Source organism: Chlamydotis macqueenii, chromosome 7 (genome assembly GCF_036417535.1).
Source record: "Chlamydotis macqueenii isolate bChlMac1 chromosome 7, bChlMac1.mat, whole genome shotgun sequence".
In the NCBI taxonomy this organism is placed as follows: Eukaryota; Metazoa; Chordata; class Aves; order Otidiformes; family Otididae; genus Chlamydotis; species Chlamydotis macqueenii.
The window spans coordinates 21,664,472-21,690,589 of NC_141562.1; the positions used below are offsets into that span (position 1 = coordinate 21,664,472).

The 26,118-nt window shown below is 39.8% G+C and overlaps 1 protein-coding gene across 5 annotated transcripts in view; it reads left to right on the plus strand.

Annotated features, from left to right (window-relative positions):
* The first annotated feature begins 243 nt into the window (after window positions 1-243).
* Window positions 244-26,118, plus strand: part of PCGF5 (polycomb group ring finger 5) — a 72,602-nt gene continuing 46,727 nt past the window's right edge. Inside the window, exons 1-4 of one of the 5 annotated variants that reach the window (XM_086751853.1) lie at window positions 281-333; window positions 1,252-1,354; window positions 2,013-2,123; window positions 14,050-14,166. The gene's annotated coding sequence lies outside the window, so the exon portion shown is untranslated. Of the gene's footprint in view, window positions 334-1,251; window positions 1,355-2,012; window positions 2,124-14,049; window positions 14,167-26,118 lie in introns of all 5 variants that reach the window. The other 4 variants (XM_086751859.1, XM_086751856.1, XM_086751857.1 and 1 more) reach the window with 4 other exon arrangements.

Below are 26,118 nucleotides of genomic sequence, written 5' to 3' on the forward strand. Positions count from 1 at the left end.
GCGCTGCCGGGCCGGCAGCTCCCGAGCCAGGCTGTGCCCCAGTTTGTGTCCAATCAGAGAGTGAAGTGCATGCACCGAGCGAGGCGGCAATGCGTAAACAAGTCCCGGGAAACTCCTCCGCCCCCCGCTCTCCCCTCCGCGCCGCTCCCGCCCGCTCCCCGCGCCTCCCCGCAGCCTCCCCCGCCGCCCGCCAACAACTCCGGCGAGGCGCGCGCTCCCGCCGCCCAGCCGCCTTCCCCTCCCCCCGCCCGCCCAGCCGGCGCCGCCCGCGCTGCCACACGCACCCCACTCGCGCACACGCCCGCGGGTGCCCGCGGCCTCTCGAGGGGGAAGGTAAGGGGCCCGCCGAGCCGGCCGGCGGCAGGGGCGGCCGGGGGCCGCCGGGTAGGCGGGCGGCGGCGGGGTGCGGATGCGTGCGGGAAGGAGGAGGGGGGGGATCATGTGTCATAACAAGTTGTTGAACGTGACATTGCTCGTGAACTGCGCTGCGGCGGGGAGCGGGGCGGCGAGGGGCAGCGGCCGCCGAGTAACTTTCTCCTCCTCTTCGCCGCTGAGGAGGGAGCCGGGCTGGGGCGCGGGCAGGGCGGCGGTGCGGGCTGCCGGTGCGGGCTGCCAGCGGGGACAGTGGAGCACGCTCGGGGGTGGCTGACGCCGTCCACGGTGCCCGTGCCTTCCTGCGGGGGACGGGCGCAGCGCGGCGGGGCTGCCGCTGGAGGGGCTTCCACCCCTGCGAGGATTTTTCTAGCAAGGGCGGCGAGTTAGCGAGGAGCGGGTTCTGGTCCAAAGCGCCTGTTCTTGCGGGTAATTATCCCTGGCTAATGCTCCGTGGCAGTTTGGCTCGCTTCCGTCGTGATTAGCTTGGCTTATTATATAAGATGTCACTGGAGGAGGAGGCACAACTCCTCGGTGTGGCGAGGGGACACACGCACGCACACACACGGGTCCGCCCTGCTTTCCCCGCACCGGGTACCGGAGCAGAGCGAGCAGCCCGGCCCGCGCAGGGCCCGCCGGTGACACAGGTTATACACGTGGGTTGGGTGTGTTTCCCAAACCTTGCCTTTGGGCAGGAGCACGACCTGTTCTGGTTCCTCTCCGCATGTTTGATTTCTTCCTTTCTTTCTCTCTCTCTCAAAAAAAAAAAAAAACCCCAAAAAAATAAACAAAAAAATAAACACTTAAGCATAACAAAGTTTACGAACTTGATTTTTCCTTCCTTTATGTGCATGTTTAATATGTTAACGTGATCTGGAGACGATTGAATGAATCATCAGTTCCATGGAATAAAAGCAAGTGAATCACCTCTCATACACACACAACTGCGAGGGAGCATAGTTGTTACTGTCGATAGTGAAAGGTCAGTGTCGGTTTCTGGTATGCAGTGGGATGTAAGAGCATAGACAGTGCTCAGAAACCCACCAGGTTTCCTGGGGCTGGCTTGTGAGCTGTGAAAGTTTTGCAACGCTCAGTTGCTGTTTTCCTGGCTCAGGGGTTGAATGGTAACCTCTTTCTATATTAGCCAAATTCTCAAAAGGGGAATGTTTATGCTAAGATTTAAGTAACTGTATTATTCAAAGTGTATTAATTTGAAATAAAATGTAAAAACCAAGAAAATCCCCAAATGGTACTGCACTATGTCCATACCCTGAAGCCAGAGACACATCTCAGATGCTTTTAATCTGGGATTTGTTTTGCTTAGTTTTGTTAAGCAAAAATATTTAGTCTCTGTAAGAGTAAAAATATATAAATACATGTTTGGAAAACAAATTAAGCTATTTTATTTAGTAAGCACATTACAATTGTACCTAGATGGACTTCTGTTCCTGATCCTTTTGCCTGTTGCTCTTTTAAATTGGATTGAGATTGGGTCCTATCTATAATTTTTCTTTCAACTCTGACTTGGTTCCAAAGTGAAATTTCCATCCTACATGCTTTCTTGACATGTCTATCTCGCCCTGCACAGAGGCAGAACTATACATTTTACAAAATTAATTCATCTTTTTTTTTTTTCTCAGCATACCTGCTGCTGTCAAGAAATGAAGTCACTGTTTACAACAGGGAGGTAGTGCTTTACACATAGAAGCACTTGGCTTTGCAGTATAAAATCATGTCTCCTTTGGCATCAGGTGTCCTTTATCTAGCTGCCCATGTTTTGTACCCCTAGTTATTCACCAAAAAGGAATGGAGGAATAAATCAGTCATGGAAGGGGTTGGTTTGGGTGTTTGTTACTGTTTGGCAGAAAAGGCATGTTACCATTTTTGTTTGTGTAGAACAGAGTACACTGGCACCTCAAAAACAATTTTATAGCATTAATTATGGGATTGGAGCAGCCAAATGTGGGAAAACTGTATTACTTCAGGGTTCATTGCGCAGCTTTTAACACCTCGCTATGAGAAGATTCTGAAGTTAACCAAGTTAAGACTGGATGAGACCGTGAACACATTGCAATAGAGATTCTCTGGTTAGGTGTATTGGGTGGTCAAGTTAATAAACAGGAAAAAATACTATTTTATTTGTGCATTTAAGTCAACAGTCAAATAGCATTTATCCTTTTTTATTTAATTTCCATACAAAGAAGATGGAAACATGCAGTGTGTATGGCATTCTATGCGCCCAGACCTCAGCTGAAAGCAGTAAAGCAAATGATACTGGAAGTGTCCTCACCACTCTGTTCCAGCCGTTTTCCCCTGCTCTATATGCACTCTAGGCTTCAAAGTAGAAGTGAAAAATTCTGGGGTTTCACTATTAAGCCTGCAGAATGTGCAAAATAAAGTGAGATAAATGGATTGGTTTAAGGTTGCTTCTGTGCAGCTCCATTTTTAGGATTGATAAGCAGATTACTGTAGGATGCACAGCAGAACTTTGAGAACAGTGGAGGGCAGTGCAGATAAAAGTGGAGTGTCTGAACTTTGTATCTTGGTTTTTTGCCATGTTGGGGTACAAAGGATGTGTTCTTAGCATGATAAATTTATGAATATATTTCAAAACTTACACTGCCTTTTATCACGAAGGAAAAAAATATGAAGTTATAATGTTTATTCAAGATGAATAGTACTTTGCTCAAAAGATAGTTGAAGTTATCACCTGTGCTCTGAAAGACTGGTGCCAACAGCACCTTCATATGCCTTTCCAGCTATCTCAACTGGAAACAAATAGTTAACATCCCAATGAAAAAAAATATTATTTCCTTTTCACAGTTTTTGGTTTAAAGACCCTTTCTAGACAGATGCAGCAGTCCCATGCAAAGTTTTTAATTAGTCCTGTGGAAAGACATACTTCTGGTGTTGAAAAAGAGAATCCTTTCTTCAGCTATTGAAAACTTGCAGCAAGCACACATTGGCCTGGTGGTCGTGGTGGTCGTTTGCTCCCCAGATCCTCAGTTAAAGGCAGTTGTTGCAATTGTCTGGGAAGAAGTTTAATTTCTGTTACTAGTATCAATACTTTAAATATTAAGAAAATAGTTAGGAAAGGTGATACTATACCAAGATGTATCACTTTCTATGTTAGAGTTGTAGCTAGTCTGTTCTTGAATGCCGGCGAATAGTGCCTTAGACATTTCCCACAATAAAGCTTACTTCCCTGATTATTGTGTTTTTCTCTTTACATTTTTCCAGTAAGCGCGCTGCCATGAAAAGTACCAGCTTGACAGCCTTTGAGACTGAAGCCCTTAATGATCAGAGCAGGTGTAGCACTGCCAGCAAGCTCCGCCATGCTATGATAAGACTGCGTATATCTAGCTGCATGTGTGTGTGTAGGACATATACTGTCTCTGTCTTAATTGTTGCTTTTAAAAGAAAAAATTTCCACTGCCAAGTGTAGGACACTTCTGGAATGAAAGATATATGGTGTTACTTGATCATTATGGTTTCAACCGCTGTCACGATTAGTTCTTACATGTGAAACAAATGAATTTCACTGATTACCTAAAGCTGAAACCATTTATCCCATTATAATAGTTGAATTCATGCATGTCTCAGCCATTTTCCTAACATCTGGCCAAACTTTTAATTTGCTGCTGTACATTGGTCATTTCTTTCCTATTATGGAATAATTTTCTTCCTTTGTTTGTGATTGTTTTACATGTTTTTTTGAGGTTTGGCAGATATTTAAAAAATAGCCTGCTAATTTACCATAATAATCCTATTTTCATAAAAGACCTAACTAGGAAAAGATGGGAAGACTTACTTTCTCAGAAGAGGTTAAAGACAAGAGTAAAAGTTATTGGGAGCATCTTTGTTTGCTTAAGATACTTTTGTATTGCTGACTGATGCATCGCAAAGAGGGAGGCACCAGGCTTGAAGTTATTGCAGTCTGTTATGTTAAGAACTGCTCTCCCATGTTGAATCTTCAGCGGCAATTGAGTTTGCACTAGTTGTTTTAAAGAGCGTACCCCATGGCGTTGAGCAGCGGCTGCTGAAGAACCAGGCATCCCCACTGCAAGTGGGGTGCCTTTGGTGACCCCTTCTGCACAGCTTCACTGTTGGTTCTTCCACAAGGAGGAAAACCACTTTGTAGTCATACCGCTTCTGCTCAAAGCAAATTCTTACCAAAGAGAACCCTTCCTGCACACTAAATCCCTCATGGAGATGTACCGAGAAATAGCGTTGGGACATACATGGTGAAGTTGTGTTTTTCCTGATTCATGTGTATGATTCATTCTATGCATATTGTTGATGGCAGTGTTACAAAATTATTTTCTGACAAAGATGCATTGTTTCTGGCAACTTTCTGGCAGTTATCTGCTTCCTCAGAAAAGTCTGTGGCTCTGTGCTTATGGATAGCAGGCAGCTGAATCAGTGAGTACAGTCTGATACTAGCAGGGAGGGTCCGAGTTTGTAATGGCCGTAGAATTGCTTGCATCCCATTCATTATTTCCCATCTTCCAAACTCCATGCTGCACACTTGTTCAGTTCACCTGTTACAGTTTAGTTTTTGTATTATGAGCTCTTGGGGAACACTTTGTCATTCATTCTGTATTTGTAAAATTTGTAGCACTTCAGTATCCTGGCTGATTTGGCTTCCGGTCTCTATGGAAATAAGTAATAAATAATAGCTTTCAATTTAGATTTTTTTTTTTCTGGAATCTTGACTGTGTTTCTATCACAGTGCAAAGAAAAAGCAAAACAACTCTTCTGCAGTTTTAATAGAACATTTGTCCAAAGACCAGCACTCTAAAATATGATTCCAAACAGACAACGGTACAAATGAAAGAGAATAACAAATCTAAATTAACATTTTTGTGACTCATGTGAAGCTCCAGTGAGGGAAACCATTAATGCCACCAAGATCAAAATTAAGCCCTAAGAGAAATAAGACTTCGGTTTTGTTTTAACGTAGCTCAGCAGGAAAAATCTCACAGGAATTCTCAAATGTGATGAACTTCTGTAAGAGACAGATTGGTTGTAATTTTCATGGTATCTTCTAGTCCTGCTTAATAAATAAATAAATAGCTATTTTCTTGTGTAGCCAAAACACCCTGAGTAGAGGTTTGTTGATCTGTGTGCTTAGAATCCCACGGTTCTTTTCATACCTGAGCTGTCCTGGTTCACTTCACAGAGATGTGGAGTTAGAGGCTGCTCGCGCTGATTATAGACTGATGAAATTGCTACAATTGACTTCTTCCATGAGGAACCAAATGCTGTGGTTATAGCTTGATGACAGAGAGGCAATTTATCTTCACCTGGTAATTACAAGGGTGATTTCACATTGGCACTGTATCAAGTATAGGAAATATATGGATTTTCAGTGTAGTGTTACCTGGTACATTTGTATTGCTTTCCCTTTGCAGTGATCTTTAAAAATATTAATGTTAATGAATTACTTTTTCAGGACTAATATAATTGTTCTGTAGCAGTTTCAGTCAGTACTAGTGAATTCCATTTTACCAAACAAAACAAGAAAACACCCAACTTAGTTTGCAACAACTGTGTACTAGTAGTTCTATGATCATATAGGTGACTTTACGACTTTTTATGAGACAGTAACATGTATTTCCCAGTGGCTGCAGCTGACAAACTGATTTTCAGAAGTAGAATATCCAAGATCTCTCTTTAGAACTATAAAATGGAACATTTTAATATGCATTAACATTTACATTTTTAAAAAGGGTTTCTACCATCATATAAGAAATCAAAGCATTTTAATATGTATTCATACAGGTAGTGTGGGTGTATGAGAACACACTTGGATTCATTCTTATGTTTTCAACTGCCTATAGAGATTTCATTTTTGTTTTCAGTCAGGGGATAATTTATGTAAATAAGAGCTTTTAAGAAAAATCCCTAATATAAGACAAGAACATGTATTCTGCTGTAACATGTATTCTGCCCCAGTGGTTTTGTAGCCTTCACTGAGCATCCTAACGCATGAAAAGTTCTTGTTAGGGAGCAATCTCAATTTCGAGTCTTGGCATGGTCCTAATCACTGTATTTTTCATAGTTTGTGGATTTGTGATGCAGAAAGGAAGTACCTGCAGATTGAAATTACTTGTACGGTCATAATTCCTGGTTTTGCTTTGTCAGTGCAGTGATACTGTTTACTGGCCTTGATCAATAGTAGGGCTTGATTCATAAAAACAGCTCTCCAGGACTTAACACTGAGTCTCCTTAGCAGTTGCTGACATAATAATACAATGTAAAACTGATTACATGACCTATAACAAGATATTAATCTGAAGCTCTGTGTAGAAGAATGAAAAAGCACTGGCATTTCTTTCAGTAGCAGAAGACTTTGGATTGTGCTTCCTAGTTCTGGTTCTTCTTTTTAATGGCACCGGTAAAATATTATTGCTTTATTAATTTAATTTGAATTGAAAAGTCTATTTATTAGATTATTCCAGTATGCATTCAGAGTCTCCAAAAGAGAAATTATCACTTTTCTTTGGGATGTAAAATGTGTCAGGATTGTCTGTTTACATAAGTTTCTTAGATAGAACTTTTTCACATGAGTTTTTGCATCATGTTACATCTGTTAAAACCTCTGTGTAGTAAGAAAGTTTGTTAAAGTAATATAATCCAAAAATTAAATATTCTGAAGATAGATTTCAGTGCTAGTTACTACTGATCAGGTCTGACAGACAGATAAATTCTTTCCGCTACAGAAAAGTAGTTGATCTTGAGATAAAAGCCTTGAGTGATTCTTAGAGAAGCATCACCACTAATTAAAGCAAGTGCAATTATATTTATTTCCTCTCTCAAGAAGAAGAATGGAATATGTAAGAAACCAGGCTCTTGATTAATTTCATAATGAAAACAAAATTCTTGTTTCAGATGGAAGATCAGCTCTTAAATAGCCAACGTGTGGATTGAATGAAGTTAAAGATGTTTCTTTCTTTCATGGTTTTATAAAATTGTTATTTACTTTTTTGAGGAATCATCAGTACTGGCTGCAGAGAGAAAAAATCCTTTATATGATATAAATGATATTTTGACTAAGTATTTTTGGTTGATTCTGGCTGTAGAATTTCTCTGCATACAAAGTGATTTTCAAGAGCTGCTTAATCAAACCAATATTTTTCAGCTTTCCATCTTAACTCTTTTGATATATCATAGATAAAGTAAATTTTCATGCTTTCATCCCAAATACATATTTACCAAAATTTGCAAGTGTTTTGTGCGGACAGTGATCACAGAATGCAAATGGATTTATTTGAAATAGTGTACTCGGTGACAGTCGGTGCCTCACACAGGCAAGTGTTTAAAATCTGCTATTGATGTGTAACTTTTGTGTATTCATTTCTGAAAATTTAGAATGTAAATTTACATGGGATTAGTCTACAATTCAAAATTTCCATTAATTGCAGTGGAGCTTTTCCAGTGAATTCGGTGTGAAGCTGGATTAAACCAGTGACAAACTTTTAACAGAGAAACTTTTCTATAACATCTGGCTTCTGAAGGTGTAATAGCTCCTATTACATCAACTACAATACAGTACAATAGGGAAAAACACGCTAACTTTTGGACATACAAGCCCTTCTTCAGGTCTCACACAATAGCAGCAAACCTTGAACTAAGGGTGCGGTTTCATCAGTGGACAAGGGACGAGCAACAGACATCAACTACCTGGACTTATGCAAAGCTTTTGACACTGTCCCGCACGACATCCTTCTCTCTAAACTAGAGAGACATGGGTTTGATGGACGGACCACTACCGAGTGGTGGATAAGGAGTTGGCTGGATGGCCGCACTCAGAGGGTGGTGGTCAACGGCTCAATGTCCATGTGGAGACCGGTCACGAGTGGCGTCCCTCAGGGGTCCGTGTTGGGCCTGGCCCTGTTCAACATCTTTGTCGGTGACATGGACAGTGGGATAGAGTGCACCCTCAGCACATTCGCCGATGACACCAAGCTGTGTGTGGTGCCGTCGACTTGCTGGAAGGGAGGGATGCCATCCAGAGGGACCTTGACAGGCTGGAGAGGTGGGCCCGTGCCAACCTCATGAAGTTCAACCAGGCCAAGTGCAAGGTCCTGCACCTGGGTCATGGCAATCCCAGGCACAAATACAGGCTGGGCAGGGAATGGATTCAGAGCAGCCCTGAGGAGAAGGACTTGGGAGTGCTGGTGGACGAGAAGCTTAACATGAGCTGGCAATGCACCCTTGCGGCCCAGACGGCCAACCGCATCCTGGGCTGCATCAAGAGAAGCATGGCCAGCAGGTCGAGGGAGGTGATTCTCCCCCTCTACTCTGCCCTGGTGAGACCCCACCTGGAGTACTGTGTCCAGTTCTGGAGCCCCCAGCACAAGAAGGACATGGACCAGTTGGAGAAGGTCCAGAGGAGGGCCACAAAGATGATAAAAGGGCTGGAGCACCTCTCCTATGAGGACAGGCTGAGAGAGTTGGGGCTGTTCAGCCTGGAGAAGAGGAGGCTCCGGGGAGACCTGATAGCGGTCTTCCAGTACCTCAAGGGGGCCTACAAGAAAGATGGGGAGAGGCTCTTTAGTAGGGCCTGTTGCAATAGGACAAGGGGTAATGGTTTTAAAATAGAGGGGGGTAGATTTAGATTGGAAATTAGGAAAAAAATTTTTACAATGCGAGTTATAGAACACTGGAACAGGTTGCCCAGAAAGGTGGTGGAAGCCCCATCCCTGGAAACATTCAAGGCCAGGCTGGATGAGGCTCTGAGCAACCTGATCTAGTTGGGGATGTCCCTGCTTCTTGCACGGGGGTTGGACTAGATGACCTTTGAAGGTGCCTTCCAACCCTAACCATTCTATGATTCTGTGGTTTCAGAAGACGTCTGTAAGCACTGCTGTTGAACGAGGGAAGTGCTGCTACTGTCTCTTACGCTATCTGAGCCCTGGCAGTCATTGAACCCCCAAAGAAGTTTAGCTAACCCTGCAAGAAACTAATAAGAACAAGTTTTCTGCTGGGCTAGTGAGTTAAATGGACTTGCAGATGGATCAACAAGCTCCAGAGTGGTGCTTCCCTTTTTTGGTACAGCTGGTCCATTAGGTCCGCTCTGCTGTTCAGTTAACTGTAGATTTAGGATAAGTTTGGAATAGTTTCTTTGCATTTATTGTAATTATGGCAATCAAAGAGCTAATTTGAGGGAAAAGCGTGCTTATCACCTGTAAAACAAAGGAGATATTATTATAGGGAGGCTTTGTGAGGTAGTAGTCCATCAGAGGTAGAAAGAAAACGGGTCATTACCACCAGAACACTGAAGGCTTTCGCCTGAAGTGTCATCATGTGGTAGAGGCAGTATCTCTAGTAAGTCTATAATTTTTGATCTAGAAGATCTATGAATCCTCGTTTCCAGGTTTGACTTGGTGATTAGGACTGAGAAGTGAGGTGGAATTTTTTGATGAAAAACTTTCTCATGGAATTCATTCTGGCTCGTAGAGGTCTTGCTGATATGTGTGTAATTACATTGACAGAAGAACAGCATTAATAGAACAGTGTACTATAAGAAAGCAGTTCTTTAATATTTATTTAAGGTAATCTCTGGTTTTCCTTTCTTGGATACTTACTAGGCTGCTGCATTAGAAGTGGGTTTGGGTTACATGGGCATGAGTTGCTGGAGCAAGTTCAATGTTCTCTGGTTCTGGACTACTAGGTGCAGACTCTCCATCTGATTTCTTTCTTGGCAGTGGAGAAAGAACCCTCCCAACTTCCCCCATCTAGCTGTCCTATACCTAGATTTCTCAAGAACCTCTGATACATAAAGAATATTTGCAAAGATCTTTGGATTTATAGTTTGCATCTTTTTGGGAGGGTAATATATGATAACATTGACAGGTAATGTGCTGACTGAAAAGAAATTTCCTGTATTTCCTGCCAGTGAAGATAGCTCCTTACCATGTCATTCTCACCTAGGTTTTCAAAGGAAATCTCTTGGGTGTTATGAATCCAAGGCAGAATCTATAAAAATACAAATAATTTAGAACTTTAGCCTTAGCTGATGAAAACTGCTGTAACTTAAACTTCAGTTGATTCATTTGACTTTATGCCAGTATTGAATCTGCCTGTAGACAGAGGAAAGCCTAACCGCAAGTACTGCTTGTACTTACCATAGTTAAGTTACCATGGACCTTGTCTTGAATTGCTTATACAATTGTCAGTTATTAAATAATTCCAAGAACAAGATTAGGGAAGAGTTGTCATTTTGCCCAGTTAAACAAATTTTTGTAACCTTTTCATTAACCCAGGACTTCAAATTTGGCTTAATTATTGTCCTTGTATTATGAATGTATTTTTTTTCTTGTTCTTGTGAAAATTGAACAGTGTTTGATCTAAGTATAAGCCTTAAGTATAAGTATAAGCTTCTAAGTATAAGTTTATATATGTTCTTAGAAGAGGCTGGTGGGAGTTTGGCAGTGACATTTTCCAAAGAGAGCATCTGCAGCCAAGTAGTTGAGTAGGACTTTCCCTGTTGTTGTTCCTCCTTGAATCCCAATGTGGGCTCCTATACAAGTGTTAAAGAGAAGGAGATTAGCTCTGATTTGACTGTTAGAGGCACAGACTTCATGAAGGACAAAAAAGAGGTGACTGCTCTGCATAGGAGTGAGAATTGCAAGTGGCTTTTGTTTGAAAGTATCAGAGGGTAAAGGAAATTAGAAAACCATTAGGAGGGTCTAGGCACAGGGAAAAGTGGAGATAGATGCTGAGTGATCTGGAAGGGTCCCCTGTTGAGGGGAAGGGTAGGGGTCCAAAACCAGTAGAGAGCATAATTCCTGAACCTCTTTTCTCCTCTGCTATCAGCAAATACCAGGGAGAACAACAGGCAAAGAACGTCTCTTCCCTCCAGCGCTTGCTGGCTTGGTATTGGTTCTGTTTATTCATACACGTGAGGTGTGTTTGGTGGGTGCAGAAGTCAAGCTGCTGACAACTCACACTGCTCGGAGTCATACTAACTCTGTGGTAGAATTCCTGTATTTTGGGCATGGGTAAATAAAAAAAAAATAGACTGTTATAATACAGCTGTTATAAGGCTAAAAGGCTAAAATGTTAGGACATTTCTTAATTTAGGCTGTTGGTGTGACCATAGTGTATCCATTGTAGTGCTCTTCAATTCTGTTCTTAAAAGGCTTTCTTCTCAGCACCCCCTTATTCACTGCACAGCTGTAAAGTATCTGGGGGTTTATCAGTAGTTGTTGTCTGCAGTAGAGTGCAGAATGGGCGCAGAGGAACGCAGGAAGAGAAAGAATGGTCTCAGGTTAGGGAAGTTGAAGGCCTCGTTGGAGGATTAGTTTCTGCCCATCTTGGATGCTAAATGACTATTTTATGCCGTGCAGGTGAGATGTCAGGGGTTCACAGAGGGCCGTTCGTTTTTTAACGTTTGTCAGACACGTGTCCCAAGTTTGCTGGTGTTCTGACATCATCAGTACAGCTAAAAATGATGTGAAACTGAGCTGTTTACTGCTAGGAGTTCCGAGTGTCCTGAAAAATTGAACCTTAAAGTTTACATCAGGTGTATGGAACTGAAGAGTCCTTGGGACAGTTTGGACCTAGACTTTTGTGTCTCCTGTTTCTGTAACTGTAAATTGTGGCTAGCAGTGTTGTATTGATGAATAGGTTGTGGAGAAGATTTTTTTACTCTTTGGGGAGCATTGAAATACTGCAGGAATGAGTGGGTATGTGTGTGTGTGTGATACCAAACAGTTGAGAGTAAAATTTAAAAAAAAGAATAACTGCCTGCTAGGTTATTTGATAGGAAATACACATTCATAGTATTAAAACCAGTCTTATAGTTCACATATGCAAAGGCTCGGATATTTTTTCTTAAACTCTTTTGGAGTCTGTAATTTTTACTGAAGTTACACTAATCTTGGAAGGCTCCACCTAGATATGGAGTTCAACAGAGTTTGGTTTCATGGAGATGTGTAAGAGATTGGTTTTGCTTAAAGGTTCTGTATTTAGACAAAGGACTGTAATAGACAAATGGGGTTCAGGGAGAGGGACGAGTCATACAGGTATATTTTTCCATCATGTACTTGAGTGTGCTGCTTGGAGGTACAAAGGTGCTATTTTATTCCTTAAACTAAATATGTGTTGGGGCACATCTATGTGATTTTAAGCTGATGTAAGCTCCTACTGCCTGAGGCTGAAGAAACTGGGAAGATACCTGCCTATGGTTACTGAAATTCCAAGACAGAGTATATTAGCTGTGGCTCAGTGCCATGGTGACACCAGAATACCGTTTCTAGTTGGCTCACAGCACAGATATATCTCACTGCTAGTAGACCCAGCTTGCAACTTTTCTTGTCATTAAAGCAAACGAGATTCATAAAGAGTACTTTATTAAAACAAACTTATTTAGGAAGCTGTGACAGTGATGTTATGGATGAGTTCTGAATCTGGTATTTGTGGGAATAGACAGGCAGAGTTTAAAAAACTAGTGCAACTGTAGAATAATACAGAGAAGCCCACAACACTTAAAGTTGGACAATGCAGAACCTTCTCTTCTTTTATACCTCAGCGAGAGGGATGGTTTTGATCCTGCTTATTGGAGTGGGTGAGATTTACCTTGTTCACAGCAATAAACTTATGAATTCCTTGAAATTGGTGATTGACAGTTAAATGTTGATTCCTGTGCTTTCCTACCAGTAAGAAAAGCATAAACTTTGCTGAGCATCCTGTATTGATAGATATCTTGGGAGCTTGTACTGCAGGAGCTCTTTGTAGGTTAGAGTAGATCAGGCAACTTAGTGTGGTATTGCTCTAAATATCACTCTTATGTGAGTGGTAAAATTTTGGCATTAATAAGAAGTGTTACATTGCATCCCATATGTTAATTTAGCTGCTAAACTATAGTAACTTTTCTTTTTAATCACTCATTTCTATGTATCTTGCAGGCTGCACAGGCTTTAAGTAGTAGCTAAAAAAACTGATACTCCATCATTGCTCATTTTATCATGTTATTGTGAGCAACACTGACCTGGGAGTCACCAGCTCTGCACGTATCAGTCCCTGAACCTATAGCAAATATAGGAAAGCAGTGATTCCGTGTAAGCTGTATAGCTAAACGGGGCAGGGAAATCCCACTGCTGACTGTGCAGTTGCTGCTCTTGTCTCGCCATGTACCAAAATCAGTCAGTGTGGTGAGCATAGTGCAGGAGTTCCAGAACTTTTTTGAGTGCTACTAAGAAAGAAATTTTGATGATAAAATAGTTGCTTTAGCAGCTTGTACTTTATTTGGACCACACACAGATGCAGGAGGAGATGTTTAGGCTGTATTCCTTCTCTAGAGGAAGGGCAGTAGGGAAGATCTTTGCGGGATGCCAGTTTGAAGCACCCTCATAGTTAGGGTGTCCCTGCAGGAGTGAGCTGCATTGCAGTTACCTGCACAAGAGACTGCTGGGCATAACGACTAACTGCAGGTACCTGTTTTCTTGTGAGCAAGCAGGTGCTGAATATTTTCAGTCTGGGAGGCTGGAGTCGCTGTCTCTGTAAACATGTTTGCAGTCTTTTAGTTTTTAGGTCTTATGTTTGTGCTTTTCTCTTGCAACACTCCTGTTTCTATGTTTCTGAGTTAGCAAGGTTTCGTATTCAGGGGTGGGTTTTTTTCATTGTTTCTTTTTTTCTTCCTTTGCATGTTCCTTCTTATCTGACAAGCACAAGGAACTGATTGAAACTCCAGGTAGAAGATAAATTTCAGAATAAGAAGAAACTTGTGTACACTGAAAAGAATCACAGAAGGATTGTGGCGAAGAATCTAGAGTACAAGTTCTGGTATGAAATTCTAAATATTTTCCTTGGAATTCAGATCATGCTTTACTCTGGAAGACAAACCTCACTTAGTATAGAGTATAGCATGTAAGATAGTTCCACTGAGTCCGTGTTGGCCAGGCAAAGATTACTTCTTACCAGAAAAACTACGTTTAAATGGGTTCAGACTAGCATAGTTCCTACTCTGTTGTACCTAGTATCCACTAAGTATTTTTCATGCTTTATCCAAATACTGAAGGGTCTTATATGTAAGAAGACTTGTTTGTATGAAAACTAGCCTCAAAGTCAGGACAACTTTCTAGTACTAGATTTTTTTTGCCACTGTTAAAAATGTTTTGAGTATGATTTTTTTTTTCCTCCTTAAGATATCAGAAGGAAAACCATATGTAAATACTTGAGATGCATTCTTCCATCTCCACAATATGAAGTCAAAAGGCAATTCATTTTCTTAATACTGAAGATGTTAAAATCTTCCACACATTTAAATAACGCTGTATCAGTATTCACCCAGAGAGTAACTTGGTCTAGTTCTGACTCCATAATTCCACTGAAAGCACTGGCAAGCATTCCTGCTAATTTGAGGGGCTACAATTTGAATCCTTTATACTTATTGTGGAAATTCTGAATTTAGACCTGTGAATTTGCATAAAGCAAGGAAGAAAAAGGTCTTTCCCTTGAAATCAGATTATATTTAAAACCCAAGAAAGCTTACTTAAATTTAGAAAACCTTAATTGCTCTTTTTCACTTTTGTAGCATTAAATTTGCATTTTTTTTTACTAGTAACTGTGTCTAGAATTTGGCTATGTAAAAGCTCATCAGGCTAAAACCAGGTATACTTGCATTACAAGGTGACTGGCTGGATCAGTCACCTAATCCTAGAAAAATGGCTTGATTATTTTTAGTCTTAGGTAGATGGACTTACTGGTACAATTTCAAAAGCTGTCTCTTTGTAGTGCAAGACAGAAGACTGGAAGATCACCACATACATTTTCTAGGCCTATATCCTAGGGGCTGGTATATAAAAACACTTATTTTAGTGCCCACTGAACTGAAATTCAAGTTATGATCTCACTGTTGCTAAGTACTGACTTAAGTCGGTATAAAATGCTGTGGCTAGAAGTTTGTTAGTTCTTTGTTCAGGGCAGCCAGAAGAAAGGACAGGGAGCAGACAGAGGAGGAACTCATTACAAAAGTGGTTTAACTAGATAACTTGAATAAGAACCAGTGCATCGGCAGAAATGAAATGGAGATATAATCTGGCATATTCTTAAGGTAATATAATCATGATTTCCCTACAATAGACATTTGATTCAAATGTTGTACTTAACATTTCACAGCTTAACTGTGAATCAAACAAGCATCACAAAGGAGATGGAAGCCAAAGAATGCACGTAGTGGGGCTGGGCATTCATATCCTACCAACTCTTTCCTCGCTTGAAGCTGCAGAAATACATATGCGGTATTTGAGGGAAACAGCAGGGAAAAAAAAACCCATGGGGGTAATTCTAAAATCAATATATTCCATAAAAATGTGATTAAACTTCCTGACATTAGATGAGTTCAAATAGAAGTCTCATTCACTTCCATGGGTATATTCCAGGTCTCTCAAAGGTCTGAGAGAATAAAATAGAAGAATAGGATAAATAGCAGAATAGAAATCACTGTGTAGAAACTATTTGTAGGTTCTATTTACAGAGTGCCTTATTCTTCCCTCACAAAGCACAGACTTCTAAAAGAGTTTTGAAGGGTCATGGTATAATCAGCTGCCAGTGTCAAGGAGAGGCAAAAGAATGAAGGTAGTCTTGGATGAATGGGCAAGGGGAATATCAAGCAGTGGTCGAATTACATTGCTTCTGTGGTTGTTAATGCTGTGATCACTACTCAAACACTGAACTTGGTTCTGGCAATTGCACTTGAAGAAGAATGCAGAAAAATTGAAATGGGTATATAGAAGACCTAAAAGAATGGTACAGGACTTAGGACACATGCTTAATCATGAAAGATTGGAGACACAGCTTAGTAAAAGTAAAGCTAAGGTGGCACTTCCAGCCAGTAATCAAGCCATCCCTTAATATTATCTTTGGTAAACTAAATGGAAAGATTTGAGACTGAGACAAAGTAAGTGATATTCAAAAACAGATTGGTCAGTCTTGTAGATTAAAAGACAACCAAATAACTGTAGCTTAGCAAATGAGGTAATAAAAACTAGAGTAATTCAGACTTCAATTAAGGATTTTTTTAATTATTATTTTTTATTTACTAATTGTAACTACTTATGATTTTGGTAGATTCCTTGGCACTGGTAATCTTGCAAATTAAGAAGGATGATTTATTCAAAGTAATCTGTTGAAATTCAGGTGGGAATTAATACAAGTAAATCCTACGTTTCTTGGGTTTTTTTAATGCAGCTTAGACTAGATGATCACAGTGGTCTTTTTTGACTTAATACATATTACAGTAAAGGTTGTGCAGTCAGTTTTTTCTGTAACATTTGTATGTTTAATTATACACAACCCTAGCAGAGAATGTTCTGCATGCAATTACCTGAAATCCTCCAAAATTCAGATTGCTAATTCAGTAAAAGTAGAATACAGGGACATGTATGTCGAGAAGGCAGTAAGATGCTATTAGACAGATGAGACATTTTCAAGAATAGCCTATCTAGTTTGGTTTGTCAGCACTTTATAGACAGAGTCTCTTGTAAAATATCTGGCTATTTAAATTTTAAATGTCCTTTTAGTTTCCTTTTGTGGTGGGTAGTATTAAAAAAGTACATGGAAAGTAAAGCAACAGCTAGCCCTGTAACTCCACAAAAGATAGCTCCTGGATACAAGGGAGAGCTATGTATTGTGTTTCCATAGCATGTTGGTCTCGAAGTAGGTTAGATATCTGCTTGGCCATTTGGTTTCATGTAAAAGTACTGTTCCCTATTTGCTCTGTATTAAACCCTTCTCCATTTATATATTTATGTTCTTTAAAAATAAATGTAGAAAAAGTGTTGTTTTAACAACTGATAAAAGCAAACTAGCTAAGGTGCAGAATGGTCCAAGATCAGCATTCCAAAAGAGTTCTTTCTGAAAGAAGAAAGCCAGACTTGAGTGAATGTCTCATGTCTATTTTGTAAATAATAAGGGTAGAGAAAATAATATGTGGAGATGTGTCCCCTAGCTTCCCTAAGGTAACGCAAGTGTGTATGTTGTGTAAGTAGAACTAACAGATGCTTGGGAATCCTGAGAAGTCAGGATTCCTATCCTTCAGGCTTCATTTTGGCAGATTTTTTCATACCACTGCTAGAAAATAAGTATTTTGTTACAATTGATAAACATACTTGTTAATAACCACATTATTTAAGTCATCTTTGTGCTATATTCCAGCGGTGCGCAAGAAAGAGCTTTGCCTCAGGTGTACAGTAATCTTTAAGCCCCTGTAAGACATACTCAGTTTGCTATAAGAAGCAGATTACACTAGTTCTGCAGTACAATTCAGTGTTCATAGTATTTTTCATATGTGTGACAGTGATGCAGTGTTTATTTTAGGAGGCAAAAGCCACAGGTTCAAATCCCCCTAAAGTCAATAGGGAAAATTTCTTGCAACAACTTCTAGCTTATAGCCTTTACATTTTGATTTCTATTCTGCCCATAAAATTTCTGTATTAAAATCTACTGCTAAGAAGTTTTTTGGTTTTGATGTAATACAGCATTTTCTTGCTCAGTGAGAGGATATTAGGAATATTCGGTAATACAAATGATGCTTTACTATGAATGCAGTAAAAGTAACAAGTATCAGTGAGATGGCTCCCAAAAATACTATCATTTGCATCTAGTATATTCCCATTCCAAAAAAAGGTCAATGTCTTGATATAAATATCTATCTGTTATGAGATCATGTCATTATTCTCTGTGGTTTCTTACACTGTTTTTATTGCCATGTAAGTGAAACATCTTCCAGCAGTGTATTAAACAATGTGCCTAACATCTGTCACATGCTTTTAACACATCCTCTCCCCAAAGAGAGAAGCATGTGCAGTAGCTGGCCCTGTTTTGGTAGACTTTTTGTGTTTATTTTGGTGCAAGTGTGTTGAAAGTGTTTATGTTGGCAACACATAATAAATGTATACTGTTACACAGAATTATTCTCATGTAGCTGATTGACTTATAGACAAACTACACAGACTGAGCTGGATACTGCCTGGGTAAGTAGTTCATGTTGCACCCAGCCCACTCCCACATTCTTTCCATCACTCAGAGGTGTTGGTTATGTCGTACAAGGCACATCTGTATCTGGCCATGGAGAAACGGGACAGCATATATCCAGTTGTAATACAAATACAGGCTTAGTCATGTCACAAGTGTACATAAACCCTCAGTACCTACTCACATGTCACCTGACAACACAACAGAAAGGTTGGACATTACTATTTTGTCGATTATGTTATTTCTGTTGTTTAACCTTGGTAGGCAGCTAAGCACCACAAGCTGCTTGCTCACTAACCCCACCATGGGACGAGGGTAGAGTAAAGGAAGAGTAAAAGCAAGAAAACTTGGATGTTGAGATTAAAAAAAAAGTTTGATAAGTGGAAGAAGAGAGAAAGGAAAGAAAACAAAACAAGTGAGGCAAAGGCAATTGCTCTCCACCTCCCATAGGCAGACTGATGCCCAGCCAGTTCCCAAGCAAAAGACAGCTAACCTCCCTAATCCCCCCTCTCTTCCCTTTTTATGGCTGAGCCTGACATTATATGGCATGGAATATCTCTTTGGTCAGTTCAGGTCATCTGCCTGGTTGTGTCCTCTCCCAGCTTATTGCGCACTCCCCGATCTATTCACTGGGGTGCGGAGTGAGAAAGACAGAAGGCCTTGATGCTGTGCACTGTTCAGCAACAGTTAGAACATTAGTGTGTTATCAGCATTGTTTTGGTCACAAATCTAACACACAGCACCATATAAGCTGCTGTGAAGAAAGTTAACTTTATCCTAGCCAGGCCCAGTAGAGTTATTTAGCAGGATGACCTAGGAAGCATTTGAGACTTAAACTATTAAAAGCTATAGATAGCATATTGGTTAGGAAGGAAGAAGACAGTTTTATAGATATCATTAGCTCTTTTGAACACATTTTATAGTTCTCATGGTAGGGGAAATTATAACTATTTCTAACTCAGACTGAGAAAGAAATCCACACATCAAAATATTCAAGGTACGTATTTGAGCAGCGTGTCCCACTGAAGTTGCTCAAGACTTGAATGAATTGAAAAATAAGAACTTTGGTTTGTCTTGGACACAAATTTGTGCTTAGGTCAGTAAGTGCTCTGTTTCATTCCTTTTACGGCAGAAAACAGACTACTTATACAGTTGTGTGCATTGCATAATGCTCAACTAACTTTCTCAAACTGGAGTGTTTATTTTCTTGTGCAGGAGTCTTTTGGATGTTGTGCCTAAATGTCTTATGTTTCTACCTACTCCTGTCTAACATAATGCATTCCTTTTATAGAGAAATGAGATCTGAAAGATCATATTTGGCATTAGTCTCTAGTGAAACTGAAAATTTTGCTGGAATCTACTGAGAGTTTTGCAGGTCTACTAGCAGTGCTGTTTTGGGAATAGAGCAAAAAGGTTGCTATTATTTTTGTTGACATGTAGTCTGTAGGGATGTAAGCAGTCTAGCATTCCTCATGTGAGCAGTTTTCTTTACGTAACAATATTTGAATCTTGCGTGAAAACCGTAGTCTTTCCTCATCTGTCCTCACATGTCATTAGTGAAATGACTCACTGACTCCGCTGTGGAGTAAAGAGTTCACTAGACAGAGTAGGAGGTACTTACAGTACCTAACCGTCTTGGGTTTGGAAGGTGTGAGAAGGGACTAGAAAAAAGAATCGAAATTCAGCATTTTCATATGAGCAGTTTCTACCTGTGCAGTGGTCATCATGACCTAACCAAAGATAATGAAACATCCATGGGATTATACTGCAGTCTTTGGGGCTTCAAGACTGAGTATAATAGAGCAGTAGGCCAGAGGACCTCTTCAGTTCTTAACAGTGTCCACGTGCTTCCGGCACACTTTTTATTAGATGATGTAGTGCTGGAATTTTCTCACATAGGAATGGCTTACATGAGTTAGAAGGAGTGACACTGTTCTTCCAGAGTTATCAATGCACTGTGGACGCCGTTGGTATCCTTTATTTAATCATTTTAATTATTTGGAGATTGTGGTACTTGTGCATGTGTGGAATAAGAGTAGTTTACAAGTACACTTCTAACCATGCTGCATAGAGTGCAATGATGGAGACTTTATCTTTAACTCTAGCTGCAGAGTATAATATGTCTGTGTGCTTGAATCTGTAATAACGTTCTTTTATTTGCAACCAAAAATACTTTCAGTTAATTACAAATATAAAGTGAGACAGTATTTCTGTTTCAGTGATTGTTAATATTAACTGCTGCTTTGAAAATGAGCTTAACTGTGCATTTTTATTTCCTTTTTAATAATGAATGTGTAGCTGTAAAACACTCTGTCAGTACTAGATCTGTATTAACCAACAACCTCTTCATCACAACAGAGGCAAAAGTACATTTAATTGCATCATAGAGACATAAAAATATCTTGTTTCAGGAAGTCATGGAGGTATTGTGTGGGATTAGGCTGTGTAAACTGATATTCACATTCATTAGATGTTTGTTAATATGAAAAAGAAAGATGAGTTGATGGGTCTGATTCTTTGTCATCTGAAGTGGTCGTTTACTCTTGCTTAAAAGTGAATGCAAAAATGCAATTAAAACACAATGTTCTGTTTCACTCCCATTTTGCAAGTGTATAAAATTATATATCTATAAATACACAGACACATGTTATGTAAGGTATGAAATTCTGAAGATTCCAGCTTTTTATCTTCAAATATATTAGCTTGCAAAATGTTATACTTGCCTCCATATGCTGAAAATTTGAGACTTACCTTTTAATTCCTTATCCATCCTGTTGTAAAAATAACTGCAGATATCTCGATTATTTTCAGGAGCTAGTGGCAATATAAGGCAATATGTAGGTTAAGTGTTCAATATGGCTGTGTTTTGCAAAATAAAATCTCACACCTCAGAGATTAGGTGTCTGGTTTAAATGCATGCCAAAGGAACATTCAGATGAAGAATAATGTTGTGATTAACACATTGTATTGGAATTTGAGAGCTGGAAGTTGAATTCCTAGGCAGTCATATCTCTCTGTGTGGCTGACATCAGAAATTTATTAGGATACCAGCTAGAAATACTTTACTCTTTGTGTAAAACAGGCTCCATAATGCATCCTTTTCTTCACATAGTTTAGACTGGAGACTCTTCAGACCAGATGAACTCTAAAAGTGAAAGTTTCAACTGCAGATTAAGGTGTATTAGCTGAATGCATGTATTTGCACTAAGTGTAATCTAGCCAGCTTTGTTAAATAGCAATAAAAATAATGTCAGGTATTTAGTAAATAGGACCCAGCTTGCCCTGCATGCTTGTGTGGCTAGGTGATGCTGACGTACATTCTGTATGTTCACTTCCATAATTACTGGAGCTAGCTAGATTAAAGACTAGATCTGCTTTTCCCTTTTAAAAAATTTTGGTTTCTTTTGATCAGCTTTTGTTTTACTCCTTTAGTAAATTCTGCAGTCAACCTTTAGATTTTGTTCTGATTTATTCTCCTGTGGAAGCAAGCTTTTTCCATCCTCTGTCTTCCCTTGGCCCTCCCTGCCCCATAATACACAGATTCTTCCTTTCCCCACAGAAGACCAGAAGGCATGCCTCTGCGGCTGCTTTGCTCAACAAAGCTGTTTTGCTGGGCAATACTAGTTTACAGTTGCCCCAGAATTCCCAAGAAGTATGATTTCCTTGGTGCTTTAAGAAAAGCAAGAAATAAACATAACTAAAGCTTGAGTCAATTCAGATTTGCACAGATTTCCCTAGGGCGGGATAGTGGTAATGCACAGCCCGGACCCTAAATGTAGTTCCCCTCATTCTCATTCTGAACCACCTCTTACAGAGAGCCCCTACTTCTGACATTACATTTTTCTCAATGACAATTGTGCTATAGGTGTTCAAAAGCCAATTAGCGCACTGAATATAAAACTTATTTGATTGAGTAGAGTTCAATATTATGGAAAGGCATATTCTGCAGTTTAAGATTGTTGAGTTTTCCTCTTCGAGAAGGATTTAGACTCTTGTTACAGAAGTAACATGGAGTAGCACCTTTACCCCAAAGCTATAATATTTCAAAACCAGAATTATTTTTCTGGAAGTTAACAGTTAAATTTGTTCATCAGATTTTGGGTTAAAATGTAGCAACCCATAGAAGCAGAGGAATGCAGGAGGGACAAGAGAAAGATAAAAACTTGAATGAAGAGAAGGAAGAGGGAAGTTGGACATGCAAAGCAGCTATTAACTCAGTTTAACAGGACTGTGTATTTTGCTGTTATGCACTTATACCAGGAAGTTTACTATAATGGTAAATCTGTCCTTAAATCATTTAGCATATACAGTAGCTTCTTCATAATTTAAAGTTTTTAGACATATCATGGAGCAAATGGACACAGAGCTGCTGTAATATAATGATGCTGATCTGTAATGATTTTTAGGAAGACCCAGTGGCTTTTGTTTAGTTTACATTGTGGTGCTCATGACAGTGGATCCCAAAGGACGATGAAGACAAGGAGGTGACAGAGCCAGTGCATGCTTGGGTATATCTCTAGTATCCATGGTGCAGACTTACCAGGGACCAATGTTACGGCCGTGAGACGAGACCCCAGCATTCACCATGGCATACACCTCTGATGAAGTTTAGACTCAACTGGAATAACTAACACTTTCTGTTCACAGGTAGCCTACAACTGCACATAGGGAGCATATTCCAAACCTTTTGAGTAATTCTGGTTAGTATTTCACAGAATCCCAGAATTGCTGAGATCTCTGGAGATCATCTAGTCCACTGCCCCTGCTTTAAGCAGAGTCAACTAGAGCAGGTTGCTCAGGACCTTATCCAGTCAGGTTTTGAAAATGTCTGAGGATGGCAACTCCACAACCTTTCTGGGCAAACAATTCCAGCGTTCAACCAACCTGACAGTAAAAACCATTTTTTCCTGATGTTTAAATAGAATTTCCTGTGTTTCAGTATATGTCTGTTGCCTCGTGTCTGAGAAGACTTTTGCTCAGTGTTCTTTACTCTTCTCCGTGTCCTCCATCAAGAATTTACAGACAATAATAAAATCTTCCCTGAGCCTTCTTTCCTGCAGGCCAAACACTCCCGGTTCTCTCAGTCAGTTCTCATGTGATAGATGTGCCAATCCCTCAGTCATCTTTGTGGCCCTTCACTAGCCTTGCTCCAATATGTCCATGTCTCTTTTACTGGGGCATCCACAACTGGACAAAGATTCCAGATGTGTCTCACCACCTTTGTTGACCTGCTGGTAATACTGTTCATAATGCAGCCCAGGTGGCTATTTGCCTTCTTTCCTGCAAGGATGCATTGCTGGCTCATGTTTAATTTCATGTCCACCATGACACCCAGGTCCTCTTCTGCAAAACTGCTTTCGAGCCCATCAGTCCCCAGAATGTACTGGTGTGGGGACTATTCCTTGCAAGTATGAGACTTTGCACTTCCCTTTGTTGAACTTCATAAGACTCCTGTAGGTCCATTTATTAAGCCTTTTGTGGTTCCTGTGAGTGGTGGCACAACCATCAGGTGTATTAACTACTACTCTCAGTTTTGCATCATCTGAAAAGTTGCTGAGCATGCACTCTGTCCCATCACCAGGTCATTAATGATGATGTTAAGCAGTACTGGCCCCACTATCAACCCCTGGGGTACTCCAGTACTGACTGACCTCCTGCTGGACATAGCCTTTTGAGGCTGGCAGTTCAGTCAGTATTCAGTCCACCTCATTGTCCGTTTGTCTAGTCCAGCCCTTCTATTCAAAGCAGGGTCAACTAGACAGATTACCAAGGATGGAGACTCCATAGCCTCACTAAGCAAACAATTCCAGCTTTTGTCCATCCTCATAGTGGGGTTTTTTTCCTTATGTTTAAATGAGATTTCTGTCGTAGTTCAGCCATGATAAGAACCCCCCTGAGCAAGGTTAAGCAACCTCAGTTCTCTCAGCCTCTTCTCATATGACAGGTGCTCCAATGCCTTAATCATCTTAGTGGCTCTTCAAGCACTTTGTATGATAAAATCATAAATAGAGGGAGAAAATTATGTGGTAGAGTAGCAGTTACCTTTCACACTCTATTGTCACTATTTGTATCTTGCCTGATTAATGTTGCTGTGTTCTGTGGCTTTAAAGAAGAGACACTTATCAAAGAAGTAGAGATCTTCCTCTTCCTTTGTCTATGCTAAATAAATTACTTACAGTGTTCTTGTAAGTGGTTACAAGTTTGTTATTCTTTGGGCACTAAGTACCATTTAAATTGTCTCCTGTTTCCATCTGTGCCAGTGGTTTGGACAATAACATCATTGCAAGGTCATGCCTAAAGTTAATAATATTGACCTTGTTACTAAATAAAAATTATGTTTCTAAAGATTCGACAGGTGGTCCTAGACTCCAGACAAACTATGGAGCTGCTTTTTCCTTCATCAAAAAAGTGACTGTATGTAATCTGTCTACAGCAAAACAATATACTTTCAATTTCTCTTCTTTATAACAATCTTTATTATGTGGTTTTGATAGTACTACATTAATTGTACCCAAAATTGTAGTTTTCAGGAATATTATTAAGTCTCTCTGTACTAAAATTAATTATGTCGTCCTTGTTGAATGAAGGACATTAACATAGGATTGTTAGGAAACAGTTTCAATACCTCCTTTTGAGGGTTTTCATCTGTTCTTGCATTTTTTACACTATTCACTGATTTAATTTTTTGTGTGTGTGTTTGAAAGTATCCCTTTTTGATGTATTTTATAAACAATTGTTTCTCTCATGATTTTTGTAAGTTGCTGCTTAGAGGAAGACATAGCCCTGAAATACATATTTTAGTTCCTGACTGATGGAGGGTTATGATGGCACCAGTTTCTGACAAGTTTAAAGCACACAAGGATAAAACACTAGACAGCATTCCAGATTTCTCAGCAAGAAAATGTAAATCTCCTTAATTTTATTCCTACTGAGCTGTGGCAACTAAGGTCTTATATTTAAATGTGAATTACTAAATAGACAGCATGTTGATGATAGGAGCAGGCTATGTGTTATATGTATCAACAAGTTCTCATAAGCCAAATACCTTGTCAAAAATTCATATTCCCATCTATGGATTTCTGATAAAAGGAAATAATTTTAAGAGTATTACGCCTTTTATTCTTAAAAGCCTGTGGAGGATTTTAGGTTAGGGAATGGAGTGAGATTTGCCATGTAAATTGACAGGTGAAACCTTCTAGCTTTAAGCCTCTAGAACCTAAACTTATCACAGCACTGAAGAAAATAGTCACATCTCAAAAAACTTAGCAAAGTCTGTACAGGTTGTAGTAATGTAGAAAGGCCAGATATTGTATGATGTCTTTAGCATAGTTTATCATCTGCTTTAGAAAGATGTTCTTGAAATGTATTTAACAGGCAGCTCAGTTCAGTACCAATTGTGAAAAATTTGGAAAGTGAAAAGGTTTGGTTTTTTTTTTTTCAAATGTGTTGATACTGTTAAAAAAAAAAAAAAGACAGGTGGCAACCTCAAGCTGAGGTATTGTATCTGAGATAAATTTTATCTCTTAGAATCTCTTCATGTTTGATGGTGACTATAGGATTTGGAGCTCTTGCAATACAGATTAGAAGTAGCAGTGAGGCAGGAAACAGGAGTAAAGAATGATGCATGCTCTCTGCTGATTTTATACACATTTGTAAAATACAAGGAGGTGGCTGTTACATATATATTTACATTGCTGCATGGACTTATGTGGGGTAACGTTAGCAGGGCTGCATGTATGCAGGAGGGGCAGTCTGCAGTGA